Source organism: Myotis brandtii, unplaced genomic scaffold, assembly GCF_000412655.1.
Source record: "Myotis brandtii unplaced genomic scaffold, ASM41265v1 scaffold215, whole genome shotgun sequence".
NCBI lineage: Eukaryota > Metazoa > Chordata > Mammalia > Chiroptera > Vespertilionidae > Myotis > Myotis brandtii.
The window spans coordinates 2,903,440-2,918,954 of NW_005358043.1; positions in this window are offsets into that span (position 1 = coordinate 2,903,440).

Consider the following 15,515-nt stretch of genomic DNA (forward strand, 5'->3'; position numbering starts at 1 on the left):
TGACTGCCCCCTCCCCTTCTCCCAGCCTCTCCTTCTGGCCCCTGCCCCCGCCTGCTCCCCCCTTGGCCCTGCCCCAACCACCCGTGCCCACTCCGCTCTTCCCCAACCCAACTGGTCTGTGTGCGTTTTCTAGAATTCTGGATAAAGGGAACTATAGATTGGTGTGCATTTTTTTTTTGAGTTGAATATAAGTGAAATCATAGGAAACGTACTTGATTTTGTCTCACTTCTTTCACTTAGCATAAATATTTCAACACATTCATGTTTTTTTAGTGTAAGTTATTCATCCCTTGTTAGTGCTAAGTAATACTCCATTTATGAATATCCCATGAATATACCAATACCACAATGTATTTATCTAGTCACATGTTGGTAGGCATGTACAATGTTTCCAATTTTTCCTCATTGGAAATAAAGCTGCTAGGAACGTTCCTGTACACATCTATGTACAGATATGTGCTTTTCTCAGGTAAATACCTGGAAATGGAATGGCTAGGTCATAGGTAAGTGTAACTTTTTAAGAAATTACAAAAATGTTTTCCAACATGGTCGTTTCCTTTTACATTTCCACCAGCAGGTGTAAGAGTTCCAGTTCCTCTGCATCCTTGTCAACACTTGAATAGCCTGACTTTTTAATTGTAGTCTTTCTAACAGTGTGTAGTGGTATCTCATTGTGGTTTTGTTTTGCATGTGTTTTCCAAAATGGTGGTTTCCTTTTACATTTCCACCAGCAGGTGTGAGAGTTCCAGTTCCTCTGCATCTTTGTCAACACTCAATAGCCTGACTTTTTAATTGTAGTCTTTCTAATAGTGTGTAGTGGTATCTCATTGTGGTTTTGTTTTGCATTCTCTAATGATGTGGACATCTTTTTCATATGCTTATCTACAGTGGATATCTTTTGGCGAAGCATCTGTTCAAACTTTTGTCCGTTTATTTTTGGGCTGTTTCTTATTATTGAGTTCTTTATATATTCTGGATACAAATCCTTTATCAAATATATGCTTTACAAAGGTTTTCCCCCCAGACTTTGGCTTAGTTTTTCAATCTCCTAATAGTGTCTTAGGAAGAGCAGAACTTTTTAATTTTGAAGTCCAGTGTATTTTTTCCCCTCTTTTATAGATCATACTTTTTTGGTATCATATTTAAGAAATTGTTCTCTAACTCAACATTTTTCCCTATATTTTATTCTAAGTTTTATAGGTTTTTTGTTTGTTTGTTTTAGTTTTGTATTTAGGTCTATGGTCCATTTTGAGTTAATTTTGTATATACCAAAATTTTTTATTTTTTTTTCTTGTTTTGTTGTTTTTGCATATGGATAGCCAATTGTTCCCAAACCAGTTGTTGAAAAGACTACCCTTTCTCCACTTAACTGTCTTTGAATATTTATCAAAAATCAGTTTTTCATCCATGTGTGGGTCTATTTCTGGATGTTCTACTCTGTTCTGTTTATCAGTTTGTCTATCTTTACATCGGTACCATAATGTTCTGATTGCCACACTTGGTATCAGCTAGTGTCAGTGCTGAATTTTTCTGTTATTTCCCAAGATTGTTTTGGTTACATTAGGTATTTTGTATTTCAACATAAATTTCAGAGTCAGCTCAATTTCTACAATTTTAATTGGGATCGCATTGGCTCTTTCCATAAATTAGGGGAAGATTGATATCATAATAATATTGAATCTTCTGACCCATATATAAGATATGCCTCTCAATTTATTTAGGTCTTCTTTAATTTTTCTCAGCAGCATTTTACAATTTTTGGTGTATAGGCTTTACATCTTTTCACAGATTTATCCTGAAGTATTTCATATTTTTGATACTATTGTATTGTTTTTTTTATTTCTGGTTATTTCTATATGATTGTGTCTTGATCTTATATTCTTCAGCTTTGCTAAACCCATTATTTCTAGTAATATTTTTATAGATTTTATCACATTTTCTACATAGACAACCATGTCATCTGTGTTCAGTCTTTCACATTAGGTATGAAATTAGCTATAGATTTTTTGTAGATACTCTATCAGAGCAAGGAAATTCCCATGTATTTGCTTTTACTGCAGCAACTAAGATAATCATATGTTTTCTTTCCTTTTTTTTTAGTGGCTTATTTTCAGATGTTAAACCAATTTAGTATTTCTGTCATAAACCCAACTTTATCTGCTTTATTATCAATTTTATATATTGTAGGATTTCATTGATTAAAAATTTGTGTAGAGTTTTTGTATCTATGATCATTAGAGATAGTTTTTTTTGTTGTTGTTTGGTTGGTTTTGTATCTGAGAAATAAAGAAACCGATTCAAATCCAGGGAAGTTAAGTAGCATGTCCTGACTTTTTAATTGTAGCCTTTCTAATAGTGTGTAGTGGTATCTCATTGTGGTTTTGTTTTGCATTCTCTAATGATGTGGACATCTTTTTCATATGCTTATCTACAGTGGATATCTTTTTTTTGGCGAAGAAGAGTGTGTAAAGTCCCTCTAAAGTTTAGAATTTAGAAACTATAAAGGAATAGCAGAAGTTAACCTACCCATCTTCACTTCCGAATCACAAAGTTAAGCAAAGCATTTAGCCCGGTCGATGTGGCTCAGTGGTTGAGCATCAACCTATATGAACCAGGAGGTCACGGTTCGATTCCTGGTCAGGCCACATGCCTGGGTTGTGGGCTCAATCCCCAGTAGGGGGCGGGTAGGAGGCAGCCAATCAGTGATTCTCATTATTGATATTTCTCTCTCTCCTCTCCTTTCTTCTCTCTGAAATCAATTTTTAAAAAATGAATTTAACTTGTGTCAGTGAAAAACATGGCGTCTGCTCGAAGACCCAGTTCAGGATAGCTTCCATTTAAAAGATGTATGACCTTGGTTAAGTATTCCGTCTGTCTCGGCTTCAGTTTCCTTATCCCTAAAATTGGGTTATTATGAGGATAAGAGCAGTCTATATTTTAAAACCTAGCAAACCTTCTAGACATATTGGTTTTAATGAATGTTACTTGTTTTTTATGAAGATGTAATTAGGAAGACAGTGATGGGTAAGCAGAATTGATAACCAAACCATGCCTGCATTTCTGTGCATCCCACACTTAAAGAAAGACGTTCCAAACACAGAGGGAGTGCCTCCCTTCCTACTGCTGTTCTCCCTCAAACCTGCTATGAGAACTCTTGCCTTATCTTTGCTGAGACCCTTTCTGGTCTTGAAATGCCCCCTTTGCCCTCCACCATTTGTCTAAATCCAATTTAACCATTAAGACCATGCACTCATCTCTAATTAGCTCTATGGTCTTAGCCTGAACAAAACACGACTTTATGTTTTACCTTCCACTTAATAACACTGAATGGAAGAGACTGTACTAGTTTCCTGTCCAATATTCATTCTCCTCTTGTCATTTACAGTCTTTATTTGATTGAGGGTAGCAATGTGTCTAACTAGAATGTTACACCCACCAGCTAGCTCCCTTGTGCCTAGTGCTGGTCATTTCACACCGTCTGGGCAATGGTAGAAGCAGATGTCTCCAGAAGGCTTGCAGGACATTAAAAATGACCTGACTCGATTAGCACCGGCCTTTTGCTCTTCTTTTTTCCTTATGCTGGAAAGTAGTCATGGTGGCTAATCAACTAACAATCTTCTGATACGTGCGATGGTGAGACCCACACTCTGATATTAAAGAAGTAGATGTCAGGAAGGGGCCTGGGTCCCTGGTGACACTGTGGAGCCAATATAATGGCCCTGGGTTGCCTACCCTCACATTTCCCATACATGAGAGACAAGTCCATATTTTCTTTAAACCACTGCTATTTGGATTTCCTGTTTCACTGTAGGTCTGGTGCCCTGAATTTGATTGCCAAATCTCCTGAAAAGGCAAGATTCTGTAACTTTACCTCTTTGTGTAGCTTTTCTTACAGACTGTAAGTGCACAAGAAACTGCTGTCCTGTGCATTGTAGGGTGTTTAGCAGCATTCTGACCTTTACCCACTAGATGCCACTCGCATCCCCCTCCAGTTGTGACGCTGCCAAATATCTCTTTGGAGCAGAATCACCCTTGGCTGAGAACCACAGATAGCATACATATAACTGTAGCCTAAAACAGTTTAAACTATTGTTTAGTGAGTTTTAAAATCTCACATAAGGGGCATCATAATAATGGTATTCTTTTACAACTTAATTTTTATCATTCAGTATTTTACTTTTTAAAGATTCTTCGTTTTAAAATCTCACACAAGGGGCATCAAGTTTTTTTACAACTTGATTTTTATCATTCAGTATTTTACTTTTTAAAGATTCTTTGAGATAGACAGATATAGATCTAGTTCATTAATTTTAACTGCTGTATAGAGTGTGTTATATCAATAAACCGGAGGAAATCCATTATTCTACCTAGAGATAGTAAGATGTTTTCATTCTTCAGCTATTACAAAATAATGCTACCATTCTACCAACGAACAACTTTGTACCAACTTCCTTGTTCATGCAAGATTTCTCTAGAGTAGACATCTAGAGAATGGCTGGATCAAGGCCTTCCCCCATTGCTCTTCAAAGTGGTGACATGAACAAGGTTTATGACTGTTTCTCCACATCTTCACCAATATTTAATGTTACAAGATTCACTGTTTTTTTGCCAATATGATGAGTGCAAAATGAAGTTTCACTTAATTTTAATTTTTCTGGTTGGTAATGGGGTTGAGAATCTTTTCAGGTATTTATTAACCTCTAAGGTTTTTCTGTCTTTGAATTGTGTGTATTCTTGTCTCTTTTTCTTTCTGATTGTTTCTCTTTTTGTTGTTACAGCCTCATTGGAATTCTCTGTTATTATGCATACTGATTATTTGTTGATTGTATGTGTTTCAGTTATTTTCTCCCATTATATGGATTGGATTTTTACTTTGCTCATGATATGTTTGTAAAGAAATTTTAATTTTTAGGTAATCAAATTTACCTTTATTTTTATAGTTTGTTCATGTCCTTTTATTGTATTTATTCTCACATGTGTCTATGTGTATAATTTTTCACAAATAGTACATATTTTTGACATCAAATGTATGTATATTTTTCCAAGGCTTTTCTTACTCAATATTTTGTTTTAAGAGATAACTAATAATGATATTCTCTTAATGTTATCTTTTAAAGCTAATAGTTTTGCTTTTCAAAGTTAAGTTTTTAGTGGTGGCACAAAATTTTGTATGTAGTGTAAAGTAAGGATTTAATTTTGTCTTTTTCTACATGGAGACCCAATTGTCAGATCACTTATTAAGTGTCCATTTGTTAAGCCATTTATTAAAGTCTAATCTGTTCCATTGGCGTATTTGTCTACCCCTGTACCACTACTACACTGTTTTGAAACTATAATTTTATATCAGGCCTTAATACTTGATGAAATATTAATTGCATAAAAATAACCCTGTTAGAATATAGGTTGGAATTGCATTGAATTTATAAATGAAGGGTCAGACAATTGTTATTTTGATAATATTTATTCAAGTTACGTAGCATGCCATTTACTTAGGTTTTTTTTTTCTATAGCTTTATATTAGTCTCAAAAAAGGAGCTGTCCAGCCCTAGCTGGTTTGGCTCAGTGGATAGAGCCTTGGCCTACGGACTGAAGGGTCCCGGGTTCGATTACGGTCAGGTCAAGGGCATATGCCCAGGTTGCAGGCTCGAACGCCAGTAGGGGGTGTGCAGGAGGCAGCCGATCAATGATTCTCTCTCATATTGATGTTTCTCTCTCTCTCTCTCTCTCCCTCTCCCTTACCCTCTGAATCAATAAAAATATATTTTAAAAAGGAGCTGTCCATATTTTGTTAAATTTATTCATAGAAACCTTGTAACTTTTGTTGCTATTGTGTGTTTATTATATATTCTAATTTCTAGTTATTTGTTGAATGTTTATTTGAATGCAGCTTTAGGAAATCAGTATTTTACCCAGTGATCTTGCCACACTCTCTGCTATATTCAACAGGTTTTGTCTTGAAGAGTTTCTTGAATTTTCTATGAAAACAATCTTATTGTTACCTCATCTTTCTTTCTAATCCTTTTATCTTTAATTTCTTATTGTGCTGGCTTGGACCTCCAATAAGTATGGAATACATGAAATAATAGGCACTCTGTTCTCTTCCTGACTCTAAAGGAAATGCTTCTAACATTTCTCTAATACATATGATTTTTGGTAGATTTTTAGTAGTCTTTACTGGGCTGTAGATGTTCCCTTCTATTCCAAGTTTACTAAGAGTTTTTGACATGAATGAGTGTTAGTTTCACTTGTTGACTTTCCTATATCTAGCAAGATGGTCATATGGCCTTTCTCTTTTAAATGTAGTGTCTTATATTAATAGATTTTCTATTGATGTCAAACCATTATTGAAATATTGAGATCAACCCAACTTGGTCATGATTTATTTTTAAAAATATATGTTTTTTTATTGATTTCCAAGAGGAAAGGAGAGGGAGAGAGAGATGGAAACATCAGTGATGAGAGAGAATCAATCGGCTGCCTCCTGCACACCCCCTACTGGGGATCCAGCCCTAAACCTGGGCATGTGCCTGACCAGAAATTGAACCTGGACCTCCTGATTCATAGGTCGATACTAAGCCACACCGGCTGGACTATGATTTTTTTTCATGCATTTTTAGATAATTTTTCAGTATTTTATTTAAGAGTTTCACAATTTTATTCAAAACTAAATTAACTTTGTCCTTTCTCATGGTGCCATTGCTTGGTTTTAATATCAAACTTACACTAACCTTACCAAATGAGTCTAGAAGTCTTATGTACATTGTTCAAAACCAATCGATGTAACTATATATTGTAATTTTAATAACTCTGCTATTGTTTGAATGTAATAATTTACTTGCAAGTTGAAGATGGTATTATGTGTTTAGTTTGTTGGTAATTTCAATTGTGAAGATGGTAAATATTTAATAAAACAAATTTTATAATAATCTTAACATTTTCTGATCTATCTGGTTCTGTCCCCATATCACAGAGGTTTCCTGGCCAAATCGGTATAGCTGGCACTTACTTTATTCATTGAGGCTTAGTTCCCCCTCCTGACAACTGATATACTGCTCCGAAGACCGGCATCATTTCAATCATGGTTTGGCCCAGGAAACTTCGGGTTGGCCTTTGATCTCCTGGGCCATCTTTTCTTTATCCCCAGGTTATGCCAATTTGTTTTCTTTCATTAAAATGTTAAAGCTTTTTCTGTTCTCTGTGCTCCTCTGAGTCCTCTGCTTTCTGAGGCTAATCTAAATCTGTTTCCATGTTCTTCAAGGGAGTGAGCCCTATTTGACACTCAAGGATGATCCAGAGAGCTGAATTCTGACTCATGGAATTTCCCTGTCAGTCCCTCCGTCCACTCAGTTCCTTTTCATGAGCCTTTCTGTTTATCTATGCAGTACAGTTTCAGGACAGTTTCCACTGGCTTTTTGTTATATCTTTACAAGACCCAAGCCAGTCCTTAAAACCCAAATATCACCCTCCTGGGCCTGAGGAAGATTTCCAGCACAGAGGGAGGTCTAGATTTCCTTCCGTTGCATTTTAATGTCACTGGATCAACTGAACAGGCTTTCAGAGGAAACATCCTTTGTGCGGTGGAGCACCTTCAGCACTGCCTTCCAAATCATGGTGGCAAATCTCTGAGCATATTTACAGGAAATGGTGAATCTTCTCCCTCCAGATGGCTTACCACAACAAGCTAATCCCACTTCATGTTACTGGTAATTGCATTCTCCCCTGAGAAGGAAATTGTATGAGATCCATGAACATTTGATATATGGATATTTCTAAACAGCCTGACTTGGAAAAGATTAAAACAGCCTTGTATTCCCAATCCCTCAGACCTCCTCACCGGCAGGACCCAGATTTTAATCTGCTCCAGGTGGCAAAACTCAGGAAGGTTATAGCTCTCAGCATCTTCAATTAATGCCAAGTGTAATCATAGTTGGCAGAGTGCAGGGTGTGCTGGCACATTTAAGGGGTGGGCATAGAACCTTTCTGCCAAGTCCTCAGCGTACTATCTTTTGGATTGCACTTTTCATAATCAAAAACTACCATGATTAATGAGCTACAGACAATAGGTAATCCCCTACACTTAAAAATTAGATCATGGGGAAAGAAAGTAAGAGCAAATTATTCTACACAGCCTTGGGTTTCTCCACCTCAAAAGCTTTGTGCAAAGCCTTTCTTTTAGGCCCTTTGCCATGCAGACAGCTGAGTCTGACAGAGTTGTGTTATATCTGCATGTGAGAGAGCTTGCTGTTCTGTATCGGTTTGTGCATTTGTTTTATTTATTTTTTTAATCTTGCTCATGAGCTCAGAGGCTTTTGGAATTAGCCACATTTAAAAGTAAAACAAAAGCATCAAAACATTGGATTTGGGAAATAACCATATAACTTTGCCTGTTTGGCTTCTGGTTGGAGGAAATCTGAAGCAAGATGTTTCCAGAGCTCATTACTGAGAAAAGTTTATATTGGAAAATGTGACCCCTTTGACCCCACCTTCATTTCAGCAAGTCATAGAAATCCGGTGTATAATCCGGAACTGAAAAGGAAATGCTAACTCACACAAAATTAGGAGTTGAGTGAATGTTTTTCTTTAATTTGATGGCTATTCTGATGTTAAAAAAAGTGAAGTTTTCACTGGAAAAACAAGGAAATCAGAGTTACAAAGCAGATGAAGGGAAGACTAGTTCTTGTACCTAATGTTGCTTTAGAAACACTACCAAAGTGATGGAGTAAATAATCACCTCTAGAAACTATCATGGATTTGCAACATTTTTGATATATGTAATATCTTGGTTTTTCTGACTATCAAGAGGTCATGAGAGAACAAGAAAATAGTAAACAAAACTTAAATCCTTGACATTTCTCTCAACTTTATAAATTCCTAATGTTTGTATTTAAATTAGATTTTATTAGTCATTGTAAAATGGTGCATTTACTTTGTTACACATTGATTTTAAAAGCTGGAGAACTGGAATCCTAATTCTATGTTATCACATCCTATATAATAAAAGGCTAATATGCAAATTGTCCCCTCTACCAGGAGTTGGACCAGGAGTTTGACCAGGGGACAGGGCCAGCCAACCGCCTGTGGCCCCTCCCCCCATCCAGTCCCACCCCTGATTGGCTCCCCTCACTCTGATCAGGGGTGGGCTGGCTGGCCAACCTCCATGTCTCCCCCCCCCCCCCCCCCAGTCTGGCCTGATCGGCCCCGATCAGGGCGAGCAAGCTGGACCCCAACCGTGCATGAATTTGTGCACCAGCTTCTAGTGTGGCACAAAAGTCTTTGCAATGGCTGTTTCATGAGACTCCCCATGAGTGGGGTACATTGTAAATCTTCTGGTTCCACAGTTTATAGATGTCATAACAAACCATGTGGAGGTTAAGTCACAGGTGTTCATGTTACAACAGCAGTGATGGAATTATTATTATTATTTAAAATTATTGATGAAAGAGAGAGAGAGCAAGAGAGAGATTTGTTGTTTCACTTACTTATGTGTGCCCTGACCAAGGATCAAACCCCCAACCCTGGCATATCAGGACAATGCTCTAACCAGCTGAGCTATGCAGCCAGGGCAGCAGTGATGGAATTAAATCTGAGGCATTATCTGTCAAGGAAGAATTTGCCTCCATATGTGAAGCCCAGAGCCCCTCAAATGTTTTGGCAGAGAACAGTGTGGAAAGGGGAGAGAGAGTCCGTGCATGGGTCTAAATTCTGTCCCATCGGATGCTGCCTGCCCCTTTGGAGCTAAGCAGCGTCCTTCGTCTTGTTCACCTGTAAACAACAAAAGAGTGTCCTGGGTTCCTCCTTAGCACAGCCCAAGCAGAATGACAGTTGTTAAAGAGCCTCATGCAAAAGGAAAATCAAAAGGAAACAAACTGAGAACTAAGCCTCCTTCATTCACCTGTCCTCTCCCATAATCTGATGTCACTGAGCCCAGATTCCCCTTCCTCCCCGGCTTCCTTTCCACATAACCTCTTTCAATGAGCCCTCTGCAGCGCTCTCTACTATAAACAAACTCCTGCTCTGAGGCTCGGGTTACTTATGTCCACAATACTGATGACCTGTTCCTCAGTCCTGCCATCTGTCAACCTTTGGGTCACTCTCCCACATTCACTGAGGACATCTGCACCTGGCTCATTGTCCTTCTCTCCAGCCCAACTGCTGGGCAACCTCGGAGTTCATGTAGAGGACTGTTCAACACCCCAAAGGCAGGTCTGTTTGGCCCCTCTGTTGGCTTTTTATGTTGTTCCTCTTTGGGTTTTTTGGTGGTTTTTTTTTTAATAGTTTTTATAAAGAGTACCACACACAGCCTTAACTTATCACAGGCTACTGTACCAATTCCAATATAAAATATTAAACTATATCCATCCAATTAGCACCCTCTCACTTTATGCTGTTGTTGTTATACTCTTCAATGTACACTACTGGGGTGGTCAAAAGTAGGTTTACAGTTGTTCATGTGGAAAATAATACAATAATTAATAATTACTAATACAAGAATAAACTGTTCTATATACTCACACTGTAAACCTACTTTTGACCACTCCTGTATACTCCTCACAGCATTTTTTTTCTTTAAGCAGTCAATTAACCAGTAAATAAATTTTTTAAAACAAACAAACTGAAAAGGTTTTTGTTTTTTTTATATTTACCATTTCTGGTATTCTTCATTCCTGTGTGTCACTCTGAATTTCCAACTCATATTATTTCCTTCAGCCTGAAGAAAACTCTTTAATATTTATTGTAGGGCAGGTTTGCTAGCAACAGTCTCTCAACTTTTGTTTTTGAAAATCTCCTTTTTCACCTTCATTTTTGAAAAATGTTTCTACTAGTTATAGAATTCTAGGTTGACAATCCTCCCCCCACCCCACAACACACACACATACACACACCAGCACATTAAAAATGTCATTGTGTCTTATGGAAGTCAACAATCATTTTTATTTTAATACATGCAATGTGATCCTCCTGTCACCCCAACCTACTAATTTTAAGGCTTGGGGTTCAGCATTGTTACTATGGTGCGTGTGGTGTGCCTAGATATGGTTATCGCTGTTAATTCTACTTGAGATTTGTTGAGATTCTTTAATCTTTCAGTTAAAATTTTTCTGTAAGTTTGGCCCTAACCAGTTTGGCTCAGTGGATTAGAGCGTCGGCCTGCAGACTGAAGGATCCCAGGTTCGATTCCAGTCAAGGGCATATACCTTGGTTGCAGGCACATCCCCAGGAGGGGGTGTGTATGAGGCAGCTGATCGATGTTTCTCTCTCATCGATGTTTCTAACTCTCTGTCCCTCTCCCTTCCTCTCTGTAAAAAATCAATAAAATATACTTAAAAAAATTTTTTTTTCTGTAAGTTTGGATATATTTGAGCCATTAAGTTTTCAAAATTTTTTCTGCCTCATTCTTTCTTTTTCCTCTTCCTCTGTAACTCTTACTATGTGTGTATTAGATTACTTATGCAGTCCCACAGGTCACTGAGGCTCTATTAATGTTAACTTAAAAACGCCTCTCTCTCTCCCTCCCTCTCTCTCTCTCTCTCTCTCTCTCTCCCTTTCTCTCTCTCCCCCCTTCTGTTCTGAAGTTTCTATTGTTTTGTCTTCAGATCCTTGTGCCATGTGTAATCTAATGTTAAACCAATGCAGTGTAATTTATATTTGTTTTGAAGTTTCTATTGTTTTGTCTTCAGATTCTTGTGCCATGCGTAATCTAATGTTAAACCAATGCAGTGTAATTTATATTGTAGATATTTTATTTTTCAGATCTATAGTTTCCAGGTGGTTTCCTTTTTTATAGTTTTCCTTTCTAAGCTGAGAGATTCCATATCTGTATACTTTTTTAAGTTCATTTTTTTCCTGATAACCTGTAGCAAATATATAAATGTCTTTGAAAATCCGGTCTAGTAGTTCCAACACCTTTCATCTTTGAATCAGTTCCTATTAATATTTTTGTCCAGGTTATGGGTCACCTTTTCCTGCTTTGTATCACATGTAGTAAGTTTTTTAATTATATGCTTTGCAAAGGCTACTTAGTGCTAAATTGGGTGTTTCTCTTTGAAGACTGTTGGGTTTACTGTTGGCATGCCGGTGACTGACTGCTGGGCCGGTTTGATCCTGCTGAGACATGTTTTAGGCTTGGTTGAAGCAGGTGGTGGGCCTTCCTTGCTTTAGATGTGGCCTTTCTCGACCCTCAGCTGGATGCCTGAGGTCTTCAGCAAGTTCTCTCCACACAGGCCAGTTGGAACGCCAACGTCTTCCAGCCCTGCATGGCTTCTGGAAACTGTCCTCCTTACATCTTCCCGTAGCCATTCTCTGCCCAATAGGGTCTTACTTTGCACCACACAGCTTAGTCTTCAGCCAAAGATCCAAGATTTCTGATGCTCCTTCTCCGTGTAACTCCCTCCTCTGTAAGTGTCTTACCCCCCAACCCCCAATTCTAGACACGTTAACACCCTCGAACCCAATCTCTGTCTCCTCAGCCCCCAAAGGCCACTGCTGCCTGCTTCAACTCCGTTTTCCTGCACCAAAATTTAGAAAATGCTCCCAGGGTGAACGTGCTGTTTCCTTTTCTTGGAAGATCACAACCTTTGCTGTCTGTTTGTTGTCTACTGCTTGGACACAGTGGTTCCATATATTTTGTCCAGTCTTGTCATTTTTATGTTGGGAGGGTGAATCTGATACTTTTTTGCCTCATCATGACCAGAAACAAAAGTCAGCTTAGGTTGTTTTTGTTTTTGTTTTTTTTAGAAATATAAACCTTCATATTTGGGAGATGGAATGCTATACTTTCATTTGTTCATTAGTTTTCCTAAGGTGGCTCTAAAAATCTTCTGTTCTTTTATTTTTCTCTCCTTTCCCCTTCCCTATATCTAGATCTTTCTTTTAAAAATTCCCCTTAATAGGAGTGTCCAAGGTTTGTTTACATGCAAACTGGAATTTTGGCAACTAAAGTAAATTGCAGTAGTAAATTAACATATATTAAGGGGAATAAGAGAGTGGTTTACCATATGGATATGGAGCATATAAACAGCTGGGTTTAGAAAACCAGGTAACCGTAGCTCCCAGAAAACCTGTGTATCTTATTTTCATCCTAGTTCCATATAAACAGCTTTATTTCTCACTGTTCGAGTTGGTCTCAAAACCATGTCTTTTGCTTAGACAAGGCCAAGGGACTCTGATTCGAGTTTCCTAAGTTCCCTGAGAATTTGGGTTCATGTTCTAGTCTAGGAAAGCATCTTGATCCCAAGCAAATAGCAGGACTTTTATGATTTATACTCTGAATTTGATCACAGTTAAAGTGAATCCCCACCTTCAAAGCTACCCACACCACCACCAAGCTAGAGGGTAGCCAACCCATTTCCGATTCATTAAATAATGTTTTAAAGGTGCAATCATCTTCACATGCCTAATAAAGAACTTGAACACATAGTACAAGTAGTTTATCCTTCCAAAGTTATGCAAGAATACTAGAGTATTCTAGGAGGGCCCATAGAGGTCATCGGATTCCAGCTCTTCATTTTAGTTAGATCCATCCAGAGAGGCTGAGCTTTCCCCCAATGTCACACACAAAATGGATTAGAAGCTGGTTGACAGCTTATGTTTTCTGAACTTTAGTGTAGATTCTTTATGCTTCACTTTGCAAATGAATGAGACACTCATTCTGGTTTCCTTGTTTTATTAGAGGTAGATCTGCTTTTCAATAAGTTCTAAGCACTGAAGAGCCCAGTAGGAGGGGATGGTGAACTAGAAATTACTAGAATGATCATATCTATGTTGTCTTGAATATAGTGATCATTCCAATTTTCTTTCTTTTTTTTTTATTTGATTTGACAAAATAAGCATTATTAAAAGACAGGTAACAAAATCTGAGCTTATATTGAATCTGACAAATTAAGTTCTATAGTATCTAGAATATTACATAAGAAATACCAACTGAGGGGGAAATGGGACAGAAGCATCACATGCAGATGCTCCTGGCAAAGGGGGAACGATATCTGCAAGTGAGGTCCATAGTGTGCAGTGCGTAAAACACCCGAGAGAAAATGCAATTGACTTACTGGGGTGAAGTGTTTTTTCCTTTTGGGGCGAGGAAGAGGTGGCCAAGAGGGGCAGGAATTCAAAGGCATATGCAGAATGGCTTCTCCATTTCAAAATGTTCATAACAATATTTAGATCATGGCACTAGGGCACCTTTGAGGAAAAGAACACCTTAACCAGAGTAGGCTCATTGCATAATTCTTTAGTGATATGCACAATTTTCAAGTAATGGGGTGGACTTAAAGAATCACTGGATTTTGATCGTGGCTATCTGTTTTTCTTCTCGCCCTCTAGGGCTTGCTCTGTCTCAGCATCGCAGGGACACTTCTCGACGCAGTTTCTAGGGAACCACCCTCTGTTTCTTGAAACACCTTCTATAAAGGAATCATCAAGAATTTTGTCTCCATACAACCAGTATCGTAACCCTCTCGTGGCCAAAATGAACTCCCCTTTCTGCAGCGGTATCCAAGGCTCTTCCGTGCAGGGGCTGTTGAAGAATGTCTTGATTCCTTTGTTCAAAGGACAGCAGGCACCACTGTAATCTTCTATTACTTTATACTGAACACTTCTTACTCTTTTATCCACTTTTTGTTTCAACTGTTCTATTGTTAAGCTGTACTGGTGACAGCCTTCTCTGACTGGCCACTCCAGTCCATCTCCTTCTGGGACCCCTGACCAGGTAAATACCTGCTTAAAGTTCTTCCATCGACTCCCCATGTCATAAGGAAAAACAAAGACTTCATCTAGCTGATAATATTGAATTCGATCTTTAGCCTGTGGGTAACAAAGATGGAAGAAGGCAGATGCCTTAAATGGCTTTTAGTAATATGCTGTTGAGAACATTTATTCCTCTAATTCGTATCACTCTTAAAATACTTCCTCCTCGTTGTGATGTTAGTGTACACAGAAGAGCTAAATAAACTTACCACAATATTGGAAGAACTTGACACACAACACCAACCTCCTATGAGAATATTCAGAAAATGACAGATGGGGCTTATTTAAGAATTCATAAGCTTATTAAGGAATAAATTCAGAAGTGCATATTAAAAGTTAGTAATTTTATTCCATACAAGAAATTCTCAATGTTCCTGTGGTTCAGCAGACCAAAAAATCCAGGTATAGAGCAGAGATGCAGACAAACAGCTTTAAGAGGCAGGGGGTTTATTCAGAATGGAGGAACTGTTTCGTGGGGGCACTAGACTGCAATGGTTGTAACCTGGGGTGCAGTGACACCCATGGGAATGGCCAGGAAAGGTGTAACAGGGAAGTCATTATTTTATGAAAATTATTTTTAAAAGCTAGCACATCTTTCAGTTTTTAATACCACTACACACATATATATACTTACTTATATTTGCCTTTATGTGTACATTTTATGCATATACATAAATATTTGAGTTGTATAAATTATATTCTAGGCATTTAAGTTGTTAGCTTTAACTTAAGGCAATACTGGCTTAGAATCTTCTTAAGTTCCACTGACACCT